Source organism: Fundulus heteroclitus, chromosome 1, assembly GCF_011125445.2.
Source record: "Fundulus heteroclitus isolate FHET01 chromosome 1, MU-UCD_Fhet_4.1, whole genome shotgun sequence".
NCBI lineage: Eukaryota > Metazoa > Chordata > Actinopteri > Cyprinodontiformes > Fundulidae > Fundulus > Fundulus heteroclitus.
The window spans coordinates 41720841-41736663 of NC_046361.1; the positions used below are offsets into that span (position 1 = coordinate 41720841).

At 41.6% G+C, this 15823-nt stretch overlaps 1 long non-coding RNA gene across 1 annotated transcript; it reads right to left on the reverse strand.

The window, feature by feature from the left end:
• Positions 1 to 4950: 4950 nt before the first annotated feature.
• On the reverse strand, positions 4951 to 9805 carry LOC118564586. The gene is made up of 4 exons (XR_004931953.1): positions 9688 to 9805; positions 8020 to 8091; positions 7710 to 7793; positions 4951 to 5285 (listed from the first exon to the last, which is right to left on the reverse strand). It is a non-coding gene; the product is annotated as an uncharacterized LOC118564586 (long non-coding RNA).
• Between the last annotated feature and the right edge of the window lie 6018 nt (positions 9806 to 15823).

Here is a 15823-nt window from a genome sequence, read left to right on the forward strand (position 1 = left end):
TCTGTCTGGACCGATGACGGACTGCTCAGCTCACTTCAGTGAATCACTTTCTCCATCTGCTTGGCTGCGCTCGGTTACAGCTGATGGCTTCAGTTCAGTGTTTCTTAGAGAACTAGAAGGAGAAACGATAATTCTCCTGTTTTTGCTTCTCTGGTGGCTCCTAGAGCCTCTAAAAGTAGAATGGATTAAGACTAAGCTTAAAACGTTCCTTTTTGACAAAGCTTCTAGTTAAACTGGACCAGGTTATCTTTCCATCAGTGTCGTCTCTTTGTATTTCCACAGAAGGTACTCCTGACCCAGTGTGTCTGTGTTTAACACGGTTTTATTCCTGGATGAAACCGTTAAAGGAAAGCGTGTTTCCACTCGTTAACATAGAAAGTACCCCTGGCTCGGTGCTTCCGTGTTGTTTTTCACTATTTGGTCTCTCAGCCATTGCAGCAGATGGCTGTTCACACCGAGCCTGGTTCTGGTTCTGCTGGAGTATTCTTCCTGTTAAAGGGGGGTGTTTCCTCTCCACTGTCGCCACCTGCTTGCTCGGGAGGAGGGATTGCTGCGAGGTCAATGACTCGATGCAACCAGCCGGACTTTCTTAGACAAATATGTCTTCATCAGCGTTATGTGACCATCTGTGTCGGTTATCATGGGAGAACCGGACCAGAAAAAGAATCTATGATTAGACTAGGCTGATTTTAAGTCATTTGGAGAGGATTCACTTTTACTCCTGAAACCAGATGTTTACCTAAACTGTCTGAAATTATTCCTTTTTCTCGCTGTTTTATGTTAGATCAGAATAAACTTCCCTGTTTGAGCTTATTTAGGATCAACACGATGATTTGTATGTGAAGCTAATATGTTGATGTGGGTTCTGGGTCTGAGCCACGCCTCAACCTCCAATCACCCTGCAGTCTTTTTTTTTTTTTTTTCACCCTGCAGTCTACGATTTAAACCCAGTTCTCCCATCCTCCAACGCCGTCACTTCCTTTCAACCCCATTTATCCCTTCATCCCTCCTCATCCTCCTCATCCATACTTTCTGTTTCAGATTAAGGCCGGTCTGGCTGGTGGTCTGCGGAGATCATCGTCCTCCAGAAGGACACATCTCTGTCCAAGCTTTAAATTCCTGGCTGAGATGGTGCCCATCTATGTAGGTGGATCTACCAGTGCCTCCTGCAGCACACCATCCCCGTACTTCACTGCTTCCTCCAGATGCAACGATGGTCATGATGTCCAAACACCGTTTTGGTCCCATCAGACCAGAGGACATCTCTCCAGAACTGAAGCTCTTTGTCTCTGAGCAGACACGACTCTGTCTCTGATGTTCCTCTTAGACTAACGTCTCTGAGGGCCTTTCAGTCCACGGACTCGTTTCTCTGTGGATCATGACTTTCTGACCGGCTTCTTCACAAACTCTTTAGCTCTGGTTCTGGTGTTGATTCACACATTTATCACCAGAACCTGTTCATGTCGGGTTCTATAGAGCTGAACGGATGGACCTGGAGACTGGACCCAAGGATGATCCAGGCTGGTGGAGGTCCACGGTTCTGTTCCCGATATCTGGGCTGATTTCTTTAGATTCTTCGATGATGTCACACAAGAAGCAGAGTGTCTGAGGCGTTGCCTTAAATACGTCTACACATGTTTCTCTATTTCACGCAGATGTTGTGAACCAATCAGCAGCTATTAAAGCTATGACATCATCACCTGGGCTTTCCTTCGTTTTTTAAAGACACAATGAATCTTATTCTTTAAGAGTTGCTTTAGAATATCCCTAAAAAAAAAAGCAAATAGAAACATAACGGACCTAAAACATGAAAAGTTTGGTATGACTTAATGTCACAGAAAATATTCTTTTTAAATAGTTTCTCTAAATGTCTGGTTCCTACTGTGAGCATTTCACCAGGATATTAATAAAAATAGATTTCTTTTCTTAAAAACCACCCTGAGGAATAAAGCTGCACAAACAGAATAATTTAGCTTTTTTAAAGGTTTGGAGCCAAATTATGTAAATGACCCTGTGGAACCAACCAGAGAGGACATACAAAAACGCTGCACTGGGGACTTGGAACCAGAACCAGAACCAGAACCATGCAATCATTGCTGTCCATCAGTCAGGGACACCAACTGGACCAGAACCTGGAGCCAAAGCTGCCAAAGTCCAAAGACAAACTCTGGAAGACCTTCAGTAAGTCTGCAGAACAGCTGATCAGTTTGGATCAACGGAGGGAAAATAAATCATGACTTTTTCAGGAGTTTTTTAGATCTGTGATCCAGATTCAAGTTTTCATTTTTAACTCCATGAAATTGATGCGCAGACAGAAAACAAAACATCATCTGCTGCTTCAGTGAGTTTTACATCAGAATAATTTAGGATTAAGTTCAGAAACGGTTGCCTTTCAGGTCTTAGACGGATGTAAACATCTCTAGGTTCCGGTCCAGTATCTCCTCCTTTCTGACCCGGTTATTCATCAGTACCTCCTGCTGCTTCGCTCCACTTCATTCAGCATCTGGCAAACATTAAGCGTACAGGGCGACTGAAACAGATCTGGCTTTGTTTACCGTAACAAACAGCAGAACCAGGTCCAGTCTGCCACAGCTGCTCGGTCAGCCCCAGGGGATTCACAGCAACACGTTGGTTCGGTAAAACCCACTTTAAATCCCTTCAGGTGAACCAGGAACACCTGCTCACAGATGATCTCAGGCCAAATAGCTGAAGGTGTTTCCAAGAACCGACGGCTTGATCTATCGACCCGAACGGATCTGATGATACAGAGAAATCTCAGCCAGAAAGGTTCTGCTCACATGACCAGCTCTAAAAAACACAATATAACACAGCAACAGGGCTTTTTTTTTAAGCTGAAACGTTTGTTTGTGGTTCCAGAACCAGAACAAATCAGCTCCGCCTCCTTTTGTTCATGTTTTCTGTCTAAAAGTTTTGTCTCCAAAGGTTAAAGGTTAAATGCAAACTTTGCAGCTGCAGGTTTTTACTGACAGCTTCCAGCGTTTGCAGGTTATTAACGGTCCGATTAAATCTATAAATCAAATTCACAGAACTTTATTCGCTTATACAGATACTTTGCAGCTAATCCCCAAGTTTAAGGTGGTTGGTGTAGATAGATAGATAGATAGATAGATAGATAGATAGATAGATAGATAGATAGATAGGGGCTTGTTCCAAACACCCAGGGAGAGTTTGGGGAAGATCTGAGGCAGGACCTTCAGAGATCAGAGTGGATCAAAACTCCTCCACATCCATTGTGTGGACGGTTTGGTGCTGAGAAGCTCGTCTGATAAAGCAGCTGTGGGAACATCTGGGGCCTCAACCTTCAGAGAAACGTGACGGGTGGAGCTGATGGTCCCTCTGAAATCAGAGACGCTTCATTGACCAGATGCACCGATTACACCAGACAGGCCAGCGAGCGAAGAGCCGCCAACCAGCGTCCACAGAGGAGACCCTGAGAAAGCGGTCCCAGGGTTCTCTGGTAACTGGGCGGGGCCCAGATGTCAAACCGGGGAGTCTGACACCGTCTCTAAGGAGGGGCCCACTTCCTGTGTCCATGACATCATCAGGGAGCATGTGCAGAGCAGACAGGTCCGTGATGATGATGATGATGATGATGATGATGGTATGCTGCTCATGTATTACATAATGTTGCATGTGTGTGAGAGCTGGCTCCGAGGCCCGCAGTAATCATAAAGCAGTGAGAAGGTCCACGCCCAGCACACACACATCTGCTAGCCATTTGCAGCCAGTCAGTGACAGCAGAACCGCTCGGGCTGGGCTCGTCTCATACTGTTCACATGATGTATGGATGCATGAGCTCCGCTCTGACTGTGGGAGACACATACTTTGGCTTTTAGCATCAGAATCGCAGCTTCAGCCATGAAACTTACACCAACCTGAAATCTTCCTCTGTCCAGACGGTAGAAACGCTGCTGCAGTCCAGTTAGAAGCTAAAATAATGGGATGAATGTTGAGTTTAATCTGGTGTCCAGGATTATTCTGGAGGTCTGGACCCTAATGAGTATGGGGTTCCATTAGTGCCAAAATTATGTTTATGCGTCTTCTGACATGTTCATGTGTCCATGTATGTGTCTATGTAAGGTGTATATGTATCCTGCTTATGTAATGGAAGCTGAATAAATTATGTTTATGCGTCTTCTGACGTGTTCATGTATGTGTCTATGTAAGGTGTATATGTATCGTGCTTATGTAATGGAAGCTGCTTATGTCGTGTCCATATGCTGTGAGCATATGTATTGTGTCTACATGAGGGATCAAGTGCATGGCCTTTCTTCTTCACTTTGTTGTTTGACCTTGTTGTTGAACCTGTAATCACGTGATCTCGGTTTGCTGTAGTTTCCTCTGCTGTTACAACCTGTTGTCTTCACCGTCATCTCCCTGTGCTGTTATTCCTGTCATCTCCTCTGCTGTTACACCTGTCGTTGCTGCCTGTTGTCCCCGTTATCGGGCCGTGTTGTCACCTGACGTCGTCATGCACTGCTTTTACAGTTGGATGGGTTCCTGCTGCCGTCAGCCTGTGCGGTTACCTTTATTTTATTCACATTTACTTTTTAAATCTTTAATGTCACAACAGTAATAACTCCCTCATTGTTCCCAATAAGCTCCGACAAACACCTTGGTTCTCCACTTACTGATCGGTGCGGTCACGATAAAACTACGTACACGCTACTTCCGGTTCAACTGAGATTTCAAAATAAGAGTCCTTGACACCAACGCCTCCTTTAGCTGCAAAGTTGAGTTTCAAAGCTATTAAAATGAGCACCACCATGCGTCTTGTATTTAATTTTAGAACTCAGAGTTTTGCATTTAAAAAGGGATTTTCAACAATCCATACCAATAACTCATCATACTTTGTAAAAATGTTTCACATTCACATATATATAAAAAAATTAAGACAATTTTCAAAAGTTTGCAATGGTTTATTTACTTTGAAATTGACCAACAAAACATTTCAAAGTGATATGAACACAGGAATGATGATACAGCATCTGGTAAGAAAAACACCAAAACTGTATAAATCCTAACTTTTACTGCTCAACTTGTCAATAGCTATATACTCAGATTAAACCAAATATAGGGGACTGCAAGATGCCACACTCCCATGTATCCGACAAAGAGGTTGTATGTAGGGTGAACAGGAAGCCGCAGGATCACCCGTCCTCGCTATGCAAGAATTAAATCATCGGAGAGGTAGAAAAGCCAAGCAGTGGGATGTTGTCCATGCAAGAAATTCAAATTTGTCCCAGTCTCACCGGCCGTGTTCCCTGTGGAAGACATTTGAGAGAAAACTGCACATAAAAGTTGTAAAATTACTGCATTTTGTGGACTTCCTATTAGTAAAGAATTACAATAGTCCAGCCTTGAAGTAACAAATGCATGGACTAGTTTTTCAGCATCACCCCTGGACAGAATGTTTCTAATTTTGGCGATATTCCTGAGGTGAAAAAAGCAAACTCTGGAAACCTGTTTAATATGGGATTTAAATGACATGTCTTGGTCGAAAACAACACCAAGATTTTTAACTTTATTACCAGAGGCCAAGTTAATGCCATCCAGATTAAGTGATTGATTAAGAACTTTATTTTTTGAGGACTCTGATCCAAAGATTACAACTTCTGTCCCTGTGGTAACCCTCAAGTGACCCTAGAGTTTGAAGATTTATTATTAACATGAACAAACTGGAATCTGTCCGACAGATAGGATTTAAACCAGCCAAATGCTTTCCCCTTAATCCCTACAGTATGTTCAAGTCTTTGTAGGAGAATATTGTGAGGAGAATATTGTGATCAATAACAGCTATTTTAAAAGCCTGTGGTACATATCCATTCACCAAGGATAGATTAATGATGTCCAAAATAGGGCCACTGATCAAAGGGAATACCTCCTTAAATAATTTGGTTGGGATTGGGTCTAACATACAGTACAGACCAAAAGTTTGGACCCACCTTCTCATTCAAAGAGTTTACTTTATTTAAATGACTATGAAAATTGTAGATTCACACTGAAGGCATCAAAACTATGAATTAACACATGTGGAATTATATACTTAAAGTGTGAAACAACTGAAATATGTCTTATATTCTAGGTTCTTAAAGTTACCACCCTTTTGCTTTGATTACCGCTTCGCACACTCTTGGCATTCTCTTGATGAGCTTCAAGAGGTAGTCACCTGAAATAGTTTTCACTTCACAGGTGTCCCCTGTCAGGTTTTATAAGTGGGATTTCTTGCCTTATAAATGGGGTTGGGACCATCAGTTGTGTTGTGCAGAAGTCAGGTGGACACAGCTGATAGTCCTACTGAATAGACTGTTAGAATTTGTATTATGGCAAGAAAAAAGCAGCTAAGTAAAGAAAAACGAGTGGCCATCATTACTTTAAGAAATGAAGGTCAGTCAGTCCGAAAAATTGGGAAAACTTTGAAAGTGTCCCCAAGTGCAGTCGCAAAAACCATCAAGCGCTACAAAGAAACTGGCTCACATGAGGAGCGCCCCAGGAAAGGAAGACCAAGAGTCACCTCTGCTGTGGAGGATAAGTTCATCTGAGTCACCAGCCTCAGAAATCGCAGGTTAACAGCATCTTAGATTAGAGACCAGGGGTCTTAAGTTCTTCGTACGTTGCTTAAAACATCCAAGATCAAATGACACATCCAAGATGATTTCATCCGGCTAATCATGATCCAGCTAATTGGGTTCTTCGAACACACCTGTTTATGATTAGTATAGCTGGATTGAGTTATCTGAGATAAACCTTTCAAAGTAAACTAAACTTCATAATAATATGGCCTGAACAAATCTTCTTACTGAATAAGATAAAAATAAAAAGCATATTTTCTGTTGTTTCACACTTTTTTGTTAAGTATATATTTCTACATGTGTTAATTCGTAGTTTTGATGCCTTTAATGAATCTTCAATTTCCAGTCATGAAAATAAAGACAACTCTTTGAATGAGAAGGTGTGTCCAAACTTTTGGTCTGCACTGTACAGGTAGGTTTAAATGAAGCTAAAATTCTAAACAGTTCAAACACAGCGCAGGTTCTAAAGATTCCTCAAACCTCTCACTTACTGAGGACGAGGTAATCATGTTTGGGAGGATGCCAATTATTTTATTTTTAATGGAATCAATTTTATTTATGAAGAATCCCATAAAGTGATTACTGCTAAGAGCTAAGGGAAAGGATGGATCAACAGAGCTATGACTCTGTAAATTTGGCAACTTTAATGAAGAGAAATCTAGGATTATTTTTAATCTCTTCAATTAATGATTAAAAATATGCTGCTCTAACTCAGTGAAGGGTCTTTTTATACAACAGTAGACTGTTTTTCTAGATCAGGTAGGATTCCTCATGGTGTGTAGAGCGCTATTTTCTCTTCAATTTCCTAACATTTTTTTTTTTTTTTTTTTACAAAAAGAACGCAGCTCTAAATTAAACCAGGGAGCCAGCTTCCTGTGAATAATCGCCTTCTTTTTCAAGGGAGATACACTGTAATGCAAAACGCAACGTATATAACTATTAGTAAGACATTTACAGTTAAATAAATAAATCATTCTCATTTGTCATCCGGGATGGAAGTAACATTCCTTATAAACGATCGGTCCTCTCCATCAACATCTTAGTAAATTTTTTCTCTTTTCAAACCTAGAGGTACGATCCAGAACTACTTTGGTTCAGACTGTTGCTTGTACTTACTTCCAGGTTGCTAAGCCAATCATTTGAAAATTCCCAAAACGGTGCGCAGCATTTGGTATTTTATTTTGGCGAAAGAGCAGCAGCCTGCAAACATGGAAACCAGCAAAAGAAGCAGACCAGATTTAGAACAGAATAAAACATCTTATACCTGTATTGTGGAAGTAAAAATTCAGTGCAGTTTTACAGCACCAGTCAACTGTTGAGTTAATGGCTAGTCTCCGTGAAAGGCATAGTGTATGTGTTGTTTGGGTTTTAACCATTAAGTTACTTAAAGCTCCTTTAAGTCTTTCATACAGTAGTTATGACATACCATCCGCCTCCATCAGCCAGTCATTCCAGAAGATCATCATCATCTGGGTTTCCACCCTCCTCTTGTTACTCCCTGGCAGAGAAAGTTGCACACAAATAAGATTTAGCATGACTTAAAAAGAGACAAAACTGACTGGTTTTACTTACAAGGCAGTATCTTAGCCTGAAATGTTTAATATAAGCAATTCTGGAATGATTACATAGTTGAACTAATTAGGTTCACTATTTGGCAAGAAACAGTTTTTCTTGCCCACTCTTAATTCATAAACACTTATGAATGAGTTATAAGTTGTTTACTGCTTAACCAAAGCATGGTGTTGATATCATCACGATCATGAAGCAGGCCTGCTTTATGAAAGATGTGCAAAGCCTGATTGAGATCTATCCAAAATATTATGGGCTCTTTGGAAGTCAGTAGGGAAGGTTGATTCAAATTTGCAAGAATAAATTTGATTCCAATTCTCAGGATTTAGAATAGATTATTTTCAATTTGATCTCAAATTAAATCTCTGGTATTAAAAACATTTTTTTAGCTGTTAGTTATGCATTATATTGATACTAGTATCATTGTATTAACAATTAACTGCAAATTGATAAAGTAAAAGGAGTTAATGGCGGCCTTAAGGACCAAAGCCTCTCCCTGAATGTTGAGACATTTGTTTTCACAAACATGCTGTGGAGCAGAAAACCCAAACAGATCCAGGGTTGAAAATATAGACACCTGAGAATATCTACAGCTGCTATTTCTGTTTAATTCACTAATACTTTACTAAACCAAAATGAAAATAAATGTGAACACTAACCTAGCGTAATGTTAAAATTATGACATTAAAAATTTACCCCCTGGGCTGGAGTGTGAAGGCTCCAGTGAAGTATAGTGCGTCAATGCCTCCGACCACTAGGTGGAGATTGGCGCTTTGTTTTGTTTTTGCCCTGCTGAGGTCTCAGCGCAGAAGAAGTAGTAATAGCCTAACGCCGTTGTTAGGCTAAAGTCGGTTCTCTGTGTGCTCTACTGATAAAAAAAACACAAAGTTACAGCTCCCACATAATTGGGCGTGCTGTGCGCAGACTGTGAGCTCTCTGGGGACAATAGAATTCTGTAGGAAATGATGGGAATACTTTCTGGTCCTTTTCAAACTAATAAAGCACATTCAACGGCGACCTGGAAGTTATTCTGTTTGCGCATGCGCAAAGAAGCCGATGGTACATATCAGGTAGAGAGCGCGAGCGTGTCGCAGTGATTGGCATGTGAGAAATTGATAAGACAACCACTCCAGCCACAGTACCTCGAAGCCGATAAAGATTGTACTATGCCATTGAATTTTAGAAATAGTGACTAAGCCCGGAAAAGCAGCACAAGTCTTAATATGCCACCCGATACATCCTGCTCTAGCCAGTTAGCAACACCCCTTCAAAAAATGTCTGTACAACGCCATACTACTGCAAACCACACTCCTATCGTACTTTCAGTAAGCAAAAAAAAAAAAAAAAAAAACATAAAATAAAAAAGTTATAATTTTAGCCACAACTTTTTAAATACATTTATGTATCCTTGTTTTTTGTAACTGCCTTAGCTAACTGGTAATTCGGCTTTTTTATACGACGTGAATTAAAACACAAATATTTACATCACCTTTAATCATCAAATAAAATGGAAAGTTTTTCATACCCAACTTTTGGTCTGACCTTCCTCTGCTGCGAAGATGAAGTCTGTTGAACAGCTGGTCTCCGCGAAATAGCGAGCACTGCTTTTTCACCACCATGTGCCGTTGTGTAGGGCTTCTTCTTCTTCTTCTTCTTCTTCTTCTTCTTCTTCCTCTTCTTCTTCTCTTTTTTTAATGGCGGTTGGCAAACAACTTATAGGTGCATTACCGCCACCTTCCAGAATGGAGTATGGATCAGACAATCTATTAGATTCTCTCTAAACACCCGTTCTTCTTAGAAAACTAAAAATACTCCCAAAAGCTACATCCCCAGATGACCTCTCAAACAATTCCCTTGTTTCTAATTTATTTTTATTCCTGCCTAATTCTCTACACAACATCTCTCTTTCTTGAGTATATTTATTACATTCTAAATAATTCTAAAATATGTTATGGGTCCTCTTCTTCGTTGTCTTGACGTTTTCATGGCGGTTGCAAATGAACAGCTTGGTACATTACCGCCACCAACCGGAAATTAGTGTGAATTAGGATGCGCAAGTTCATTCCAAAAACAACTACATTTATAGCAAACACAGATCTCAACAAATACCTCGAGCCAATGTCAGATGTGATTGTATTTAATCTTTTAAATAAAACTTGTTTCTGTGGTGCTCATTTCCTGCAGAGCTACTCACCTATTACCTCTTCTATGGGTTAATCATATAATAAGCTGTTATGTAGGAGTTTTCTGAATGTATTTATTGGAAATACTGGAGGTTTCTTTAGGTTGTGTTTTCTTCCGGAAAGTAAGGGTAGCGTTTTACTAAGTATGGTGGAGTCTAAGCATGGGTTGTTCAAACTCTCTATTTTTTTTTTCAGCGATAAAATATCCATCCATTTTCTGACCCGCTTAATCTCTCATGGGGTCGTGGGGGTTGCTGATGCCTATCTCCAGTGTTCACTGGGCGAGTGGCGGGGTAAACCCTGGACAGGTCGCCAGTCTGTCATAGGGCAGCACATAGACAGACAGGACAAACAACCATTCATGCACACACTCACAGAACAATTTAGAGAGACCAATTAACCTAACAGTCATGTTTTTTGGACTGTGGGAGGAAGCCGGAGTACCCGGAGAGAACCCACGCATGCACAGGGAGAACATGCAAACTCCATGCATAAAGACCCAGGGTTGGGCGATAAAATATATGCAATTTAAAATTAAATACATTAAAGCATGGTTTGGGAGCATCAGTGCCTCAAGAGGTTGGACTTCATCCTGTAACCAGTGGGTTGCTGGTTTTATATCTCTCTTCGTGCCCCCTAAGTGCCCCACCTAAAGACAATTACAAGGTCGGCTTTCTATCACCTGAGGAACATTTCCAGGATTAAAGGACTAATGTCTCAGAAGGATCTGGAAAAACTAATTCATGAGTTTATGTTTAGTAGAATTGATTACTGCAACGGTGTTTTCACAGGTTTGCCTAAAAAGTGGATCAGACAGCTGCAGCTGATCCAGAATGCTGCTGCCCGTGTCCTCACTAAGACTAAGAAAGACTTCAAAATCCTTCTGTTAGTCTATAAATCCCTGAATGGCTTAGCACCTAAATAAATCACAGACTTGTTATCAGTGTATCAACCCTCCAGACCACTAAGGTCTTCTGGCTCCAGCCTATACCTAGAACCAGAACTAAACACGGAGAAGCAGCATTTAGTTCCTATGCTCTACTTATCTTGGGGTATCTTGGGGTCTTGTTCACGAATGAGGGGAAGATGGAGCGGGAGATCAACAGGCGGATTGGTGCAGCGTCTGCTGTGAAGCGGGCGCTGTACCGATCCGTTGTGGTGAAGAGAGAGCTGAGCCAAAAGGCAAAGCTCTTGATTCACCAGTCGATCTACGTTCCTACCCTCATCTATGGTCACGAGCTTTGGGTCGTGACCGAAAGAACGAGATCCCGGATACAAGCGGCTGAAATGAGTTTTCTCCGTAGTGTGTCTGGGCTCTCCCTTAGAGATAGGGTGAGGAGCTCAGTCATCCGGGGAGGAATCAGAGTAGAGCCGCTGCTCCTCCACGTCGAGAGGAGCCAGTTGAGGTGGCTCGGGCATCTGGTCAGGATGCCTCCTGGACACCTCCCTGGTGAAGTGTTCCGGGCACGTCCCACCGGGAGGAGACCCAGAGGAAGACCCAGGACACGCTGGAGGGACTATGTCTCCCTGCTGGGAACGCCTTGGGATTCCTCCTGAGGAGCTGGCCCAAGTGGCTGGGGAGAGGGACGTCTGGGCCTCCCTACTGAAGCTGCTACCCCCGCGACCCGACCCCGGATAAGCGGAAGAAGACGGACGGACGGACGGCTCTACTTATCTGGAACAAACTTCCAGAAAACTGTAAAAGTGCTGAAAGCCTGAGTTCTTTTAAATCAAGATTAAAAACACATTTGTTTAAAATTGCCTTTGACTGTTCTAGTTAAACTGTTCTACTGTTTTTAATGTTCTTCTTTGTTTCTACATCCCTACTTGCTTTTATTTTATTTTCTATCTACATTTTATTCCTACTTGCTTTTATTTTGCTATATTTTAATCATGTAAAGCACTTTGCATTGTCTTTGTACTGAATTGTGCTATATAAATAAATTTGCCTTGCCTTGCCTAAGTGGATACGTGCGCAACCTACTGCTCCCTTTAAAGGGGGTGGGTTAAAATCCAGAGAATTTTTTCACCCAGAGGGACAATATTTCTTATAATGATATTTTCTGTCCACTGTATATTTAAGCATCATCACAGGTTGGAATTGTAAATATGAAAAGATGAGAAATTTAGAAATTACAAATTTGGTTGCGCTCATTTTAATAGCATTGAAGCTCAACTTTGAAGCAAAAGGAGGCGTTTGTGTCAAAGACTCTTATTTTGAAATTTCAGTTGAACCGGAAGTGGTGTGTACGTAGGTTTATCGTGACCGCACCGATCAGTAAGTGAAGAACCAAGGTGTTTGCCGGAGCTTATTGGGAACAATCAGGGAGTTATTACTGTTGTGACATTAAAGATTAAAAATAAAGAGGAATAAAATAAAGGTAACCGCACAGGCAAACGGCAGCAGGAACCCACCCAACAGTGTAAAAGCAGTGCATGGCGACGTCAGGTGACAACACGGCCCGATAACGGGGAGGACAGGTTGTAACGACAGGTTGTAACAGCAGAGGAGACGACAGGTATAACAGCACAGGGAGAGACGGGGAAAACGACGGCAAACCGAGATCACGTGATTACAGGTTCAACAACAAGGTCAAACAACATAAAGTGAAGAAATGCCATGCACTTGATCCCTTATGTAGACACAATACATATGCTCACAGCACATAGACACGACATAAGCAGCTTCCATTACATAAACACAATACATACACACCTTACATAGACACATACATGGACACATGAACACGTCAGAAGACGCATAAACATAATTTATGCAGCTTCCATTACATAAGCAGGATACATATACACCTTACATAGACACATACATGGACACATGAACACGTCAGAAGACGCATAAACATAATTTATGCAGCTTCCATTACATAAGCAGGATACATATACACCTTACATAGACACATACATGGACACATAAACACGTCAGAAGACGCATAAACATAATTCTGGCACAAATGGAACCCCATAAATGAGGGCCCAATGTTTTGGTTCTGTGTGAGGGAGCCCCCCTCACACAGAGCCCCCCCCCCCCCCCCCCCCCCCCCCATGAGGCCTTGTTGTTCTGGGGGCTCTCAAGTTTAAATCACCTGATAATACATAAAATGTATAAACCAAACTAGATTGTGTAGGAATAAAGTCTCCAGCAGAACCACAGTGAAATCTGAGGTTGTGTTATTTTTATGCTTTTTGTTTTCATCTTTTCACTGAGGTTTTCTTCTCCGGATGAATCAAGCCCACAATGCAGTTTAGTTTAAACACAAAACCAAGATTATCCCATCCATTCCCACTCAGGTCTCTGCTCTAGCTGTGTTTTCACATGTGGCAAGAGTCTTAGTAATGAAAATGATAAAGAAATCTTACAGGGTGATGACAGGAGGAACAGATGGAGTTACAAAAGGATCCAGAAATGGACAATTAAAAACCAGGAGCGTAAATATTAAGGCAGGGGGAAAGATGGCAGAGGAACCAAATGAGCTAATCAGACGTGGAGGAACTGAGGCAGGATGAAAGCAGGGAAGCTGAGGGATGGAGACTAATTAACACCAAGACAGCTGAACTCAGAAATTAATCAAAATGCACAACGAACAGAGCAGAATTAACTAAGAACCTAGGAATGTCACTCCCAAATTAGCAAAGTAACAACTGCATATGGCAATACCTTTAGAACATAATAAGTAGAAAGTGATGAGCACACCAACCAACCTGGGCAATGTGACAGAATGAACCTCAGAGGTTTTTATGCCTTTTGAACGCATCCAAGAAATGAAACGAAATGTTCCATGACAGTTTTGAAATATCTAATTATTCTCCATTTTAAACCTGACATGTGTGTGTGTGTGGGGGGGGGGGGGGGGGGGGCATCATTCCACCTGATTATAACTGCCAGCAGAGAACAGGACGACGTCACTGGCTGTTTAAAGGCGGGCAGAGAGACTGCAGGGAGGAGAGCCAGGAGGCGGGCAGCTGAAAGGTGACATGGAGGATGTGGGCGTGAAAAGATTCTGACCACCTGTGGGCCTCAGCAGTGTCAGAGTGACGTTGGGATGAATACGGCAATAATGTGGTGTGGGAGGAGTGAACTCTACGCGCCATTTTAAACAGAATTACACACGTTGATGCTGTGTTGATAGGATCAGGTAGAAGCCCACGTTTCGTTTGAGGCCAAGTCCAAGTCCAAGGCCCCCCCCCCCCCCCATGTTTTGAGTTTAGAGGTCTGTGTCAAGTTCAACAGCCTGGAATGGGATCAATAAAGTGTCTTGAAGATATCTGAAAAGGTGGAGTGGTGGTGGATTGTATTTCTTGTTCAATTGATGCTAAGTTAGTCCACTCCTGTGTTCCTTGTGGTGGAACAAATAATTATGTAAATTACGACTGAAACTGTTTAAGGAGTTTGCAGTAAGTCAGACACCGGGTGTGAAACTGCTTCGCTCAGCAGAGCTCACCCAGGAAACAGATACAGCAGATGGTGACAAGAAATGGCTTCTGGTGATGCAGGAAGTCTGTCCTCCACAGTTTCACTATGACAGACACAAAACTAAAAACTGTCTGGAAACTCAGAGAGACTCAAGATCAGGAACCGTGTTGTCAGCACAGAGGTTATGAAAACTTTCCTCTGGTTTTACAAGCAAAACACATTCAAAGCTTAATTTTTCCTATTCATACATTCCTCAAAGCTACAACTTAAAAATGTCTTAAATCTGTTCTTTGTGCATCTGACCTGTTTCTCCAGATTGAGTGTTAAACCTTTTTCTGCCTTGGCTTGTAGTTTTCTGTGATTAGTTCAGCTCCTTTGGTGTTAATTAGTCTCCACCCCACAGCTTCTCTGCTTTCATCCTTCCTCAGCCGGTCCACATCACCTCTGAATGTCTCATCTTATTCCTACGTTATATTCCACCTGTGCCTCAGTATTTAAGATCCTGGTTTTTCTTTGTTCATTACTGGATTCTTCTGTTACTCTGCTTGTTCTCCATACACCGTTTCTTCTTGTGCATCTTCTCTAAGTTTTCTGTTTTGCCATCAAACCTTAATTATGCTCATTTTAAGTTCCTGTCTGCAGTTTGGTCCGTTTCACCTCCAGCAAATCGTGACAGAAAGTAAAGAATAAAAGCAGAGCCGGTATGAATATATTATTGTTGCTCTGTACATGTAAGAGCCACCCAGTCAGAGTTTTATGCTGGGCATGAAACACAACTCCTAATTGTTTAGCCTTATAACTGACATCATTCCTGGAGCTTAAACCTATTTTGATTTTTCCAAAACTTCAGCCTCAGTCTTATTGTGAATGAGCTCATAATTATCCTGTCCACAGCTTAATATTGACCTAAAAGAGATATAACTTTGTCTTCAGGAGACACAGAAGAGCCCTAGACATTTTTAAAGATAAAGAATAAAAAGCGTTAAACCTAAACTTGAACCTTGAAAACCTTCAAAGTTCTCACATTTACATGCTTCAGAAAAAAT